The sequence below is a fragment of the Nesoenas mayeri genome (assembly GCF_963082525.1).
Source record: "Nesoenas mayeri genome assembly, chromosome: 29".
NCBI classification, from domain to species: domain Eukaryota; kingdom Metazoa; phylum Chordata; class Aves; order Columbiformes; family Columbidae; genus Nesoenas; species Nesoenas mayeri.
In genome coordinates this window covers 2,994,895-2,999,669 of record NC_137561.1, presented here as the reverse complement: position 1 = coordinate 2,999,669, position 4,775 = coordinate 2,994,895, and positions in this window count along the sequence as shown.

The following is a 4,775-nucleotide window of genomic DNA, read 5'->3' as shown; positions in this document are numbered from 1 at the left end:
AGCATTTGTAACAACACCCCCTGGACGCTGTGAGTGTCACAAACCCCCCTAAACAGTGTGTGTGTCACAAAGCCCATTGGACAGTGCGTGAGTCAAAACCCCACTGGACAGTGTGTGTGTCACAAAGTCCCCTGGACACCGTTTGTTTCACAAGGGCCCCTGGACAGGGTATGTGTCACACACCCCATTAGACAGACTGTGTGTCACAAACCCCATTGGACAGTGTGTGTGTCACAAACCCCGTTGGACAGTGTGTGTGTCACAAACCCCATTTTACAGTGTGTGTGTCACAAACGCCCCTGGACACCGTTTGTGTCACGAACGCCACTGGAGAGGGTGTGTGTCACAAACCCCATTGGAAAGTGTGTATTTCACAAACTCAATTGGACAGCGTATGTAAGGAAAGCCACTGGACAGGGTGTGTATCACAAATTCCATTGGACAGCATGTGTGTCACAAACCCCATTGGACAGTGTGTCTGTCACAACCCCCCCTGGAAACTGTGTGTGTCACAAACCCCATTGCACACTGTGCGTGTCACATACACCCCTCGACAGGGTGTGTGTGACAAATCCCATTGATCACTTTGTGTTTCACAAACCTAAACGGACAGCGTGTGTGTAAGAAAACCCATTGGACAGTGTGTGTGTCACAAACCCTATTGGACAGGGTGTGTGTCACAAACAACCCTGGACAGCGTGTGTGTCACAAACCCCATTGGACAGGGTGTTTCTCACAAACACCTCTGGACACCTTTTGTGTCAAAAACCCACGTGCGCAGGGCGTGTGTGACAAACCTCATTGTACAGAGTGTGTAAAAACACCGCCTGGACAGTGTGTGTGTCACAAACACCCCTAAACAGTGTGTGTGTCACAAAGCCTATTGGACAGTGTGTTTGTCACAATCTCCATTGTACCCCGTGTGTTTCACAGAACCAATTGGACAGTGTATGTGTCACAAACACCACTGGAAACCGTTTGTGTCACAAAAGCCCCTGGACAGGGTGTGTGTCCCAAATTCTATTGGACAGCATGTGTATCACAAACCCCATTGGACAGCGTGTGTGTCACAAACACCCCTGGACAGGGTGTGTGTCACAAATACCCCTGGATGGGGTGTGTGTCACAAACACCATTGGACAATGTGTGTGTCACGATCTCCTTTGGACAGTGCGTGTATCACAAACCCCATTGGACAGCGTGTGTGTAAGAAAACCCATTGGACAGCGTGTGTGTCACAAACCCCATTCTACAGTCTGTGTGTCACAAACCCCCTTGGACACCGTTTGTGTCAAGAACGCCACTGGAGAGGGTGTGTGTCACAAACCGCATTGGACAGCCTGTGTGTCACAAACCCTATTGGACAGTGTGTGTTGCACAAACCCCATTGGACAGCCTGTGTGTCACAAAGCCCGTTAGACAGTGTGTGTGTCACAAACCCCATTCGAAAACGTGTGTGTCACAAACCCCATTGGACAGTGTGTGTGTCACAAACCTCATTGGACAGTGTCTGTCACAACCGCCCCGGAAACTATGTGTGTCACAAACCCCAATGGACAGCGTGTGTGTCACAAAACCCATTGGACAGCGTGTGTGTCACAAACCCCATTGGACAGCGTTTGTGTCACAGACATCATTGGACAGTGTGTTTGGCACAAACCACTTTGGTCATCGTGTGTGTCAAAAACACCCATGGAGAGGGTGTGTGTCACAAACCCCATTGAACAGTGTGTGTGTCACAAAGCTCATTGGACAGAGTTTGTCTCACAAAACCCATTAGAGAGCGTGTGTGTCACAAACACCCCTTGACAGACTGTGTGTCACAAAATCCCATTGAACACTGTGTGTGTCACAAACCCCATTTGACAGCGTGTGTGTCACAAACCCCATTGGACAGCGAGTGTGTCACAAAAGCCCCTGGACAGGGTGTGTGTCTCAAACCCCATTGGACAGCGTTTGTCACAACTCCCCTTGTAAACTGTGTGTGTCACAAACGCCCCTGGATAGGGTGTGTGTCACAAACCTCCCTAAACAGTGTGTGTCTCACAATCTCCATTGTTCAACGTGTGTGTCACAAACTCCATTGGACAGAGTGTGTGTCACAAACTCCATTGGACGGTGTGTGTCAGAAACGCCACTGGACAGGCTGTGTTTCACAATCCCCATTTTACAGCGTGTGTGTCACAAACCCCATTGGACAGCGTGCATGTCACAAACACCGCTGGACAGGGTGTGTTTCACAAACCCCATTGGACAGCGTGTGTGTAAAAAACCGATTGGACAGTATGTGTGTCACAAACCTCATTCGACAGAGTGTGTGTCACAAGCCCCATTAGAAAGCCTGTGTGTCACAAACCCCGTTGCACAGGGTATGTTTCACAAACCCCGTTGGACAGTGCATGTGTCACTCATCCCGTTGGACAGTGTGTGTGTTACTAACCCCATTGAATACTGTGTGTGTCACAAACCCCATTGGACTGCGTGTGTGTCACAAACACCCCTGGACAGGGTGTGTGTCACAAACCCCATTGGAGAGGGTGTGTCTCACAAGCCCCATTGAACAGCTTGTGTGTCACAAACCCCATTGGAGAGTGTGTGTGTCACGATTCCCATTGGACAGCGTGTGTGTCACAGACCTCCCTAAACAGTGTGTGTGTCACAATCCCCATTAAACAGTGTGTGTCACAAACCCCATTTGACAACGTGTTTATCACAAACCGCATTGAACACTCTGTGTGTCACAAACCTCATTGGATAGCGTGTATGTCACAGACCCAATTGGACAGTGTGTGTGTCACAAACCCCATTGGAAAGCCTGTGTTTCACAACCCCATTGGACAGTGTTTGTGTCACAAACCCCATTAAACAACGTGTGAGTCACAAATCCCATTGGACACTGTGTGTCAGAAACGCCACTGGACAGGTTGTGTGTCACAAACTCCATTGGATAGAGTGTGTGTCACCAACCCCGTTGGACAGCCTGTGTGTCAGATATCACATTGGACAGTGTGTGTGTCATAAACCCCGTTGGACAGTGCATGTGTCACTAACCCCATTGGACAGTGTGTGTGTCACAAAACTTATTGAGTACTGTATGTGTCACCAACCACATTGGACAGCGTGTGTGTCACAAACAGCCCTGGACAGGGTGTGTGTCACAAACCCCATTGAACACTGTGTGTGTCACAAACCTCATTGGACAGCGTGTGTGTAAGAAAACCCGTTGGACAGCGTGTGTGTCAGAAATCCCATTGGACAATGTGTGTGTCACAAACCCCTCTGCCCACCATTTGTGTCACAAATGCCCTGGGACAGGGTGTGTGTCACAAACCCCATTGGACAGCCTGTGTGTCACAAACCCCATTGAACAGCAAGTGTGTCACAATCCTCATCTGAACCGTTTGTGTCACAAACCCTGTTGGACAGTGCGTGTGTCACAAACCCCATTGGATAACATGTATATAACAAACACCCCTGGACACTGTGTGTGTCACAAATACCCCTGGACAGGGTGTGTGTCACAAACCCCATTGGACCGTGTGTGTATAACAAACCCCGTTGGACAACGCGTGTGTCACAAACCCATTGGAGAGCGTGTGTTTCATAAACCCCATTGGACATCGTGTGTGTCACAAACCCCATTGGACAGCGTGTGTGTCACAAACACCCCTGGACAGGGTGTATGTCACAACTTCCCCTGGAAACTGTGTGCGCCACAAACACCATTGGACAACGTGTGTGTCACAAACCCTGTTGGACAGCGCTGGTGTCACAAACCCCATTGGACACTCTGTGTGTCACAAACCTCATAGGACATCATGTCACCAACTGGACAGTCTGTGTGTCAGAAAAACCCCTGGAAACCGTTTGTGTCACAAACGCCCCTAAACAGGGTGTGTTTCACAAACCCCGTTGGAGGGCGTGTGTGTCACAAACCCCATTGGACAGCGTGTGTGTCACAAACCCCATTGGACAGCGTTCGTGTCATAGACATTATTGAACAGTGTGTTTGGCACAAACCACTTTGGACATCGTGTGTGTCAAAAACACCCATGGACAGGGTGTGTGTCACAAACCCCATTGAACAGCGTGTGTGTCACAAAACCCATTGGACAGAGTGTGTCTCATAAAACCCATTGGAGAGCGTGTGTGTCACAAACACCCCTGGACAGGGTGTGTGTCACAAAATCCCATTGAACACTGTGTGTGTCACAAACCTCATTGGACAGCGTGTGTGTAAGAAAACCCATTGGACAGCGTGTGTGTCAAAAACCCCATTGAACATTGTGTGTGTCAGAAACTCCCCTGTCCACCGTTTGTGTCACAAACGTCCCTGGACAGGGTGTGTGTCACAAACCCCGTTGAACAGTGCGTGTGTCACAAACCCCATTGGATAATGTGTATATCACAAACACCCCTGGACAGGGTGTGTGTCACAAACACCCCTGGACAGGGTGTGTGTCACTAACCCGATTTGATAGCGTGTGTTTAACAAAACTCATTGGACAGCGTGTGTGTCACAAACACCCCTGGACAAGGTGTGTGCCACAAATACCCCTGGACAGGGTGTGTGTCACAAACCCCATTGGACAATGTGTGTGTCACGAACTCCGTTGGACAGTGCATGTGTCACAAACCCCATTGGACAGCGTGTGTGTAAGAAAACCCATTGGACAGCGTGTGTGTCACGAACCCCATAGGACAGCGTGTGTCAAACCCCCCCTGGAAACTGTCTGTGTCACAAACTCCATTGGACAGAGTGTGTGTCACAAACC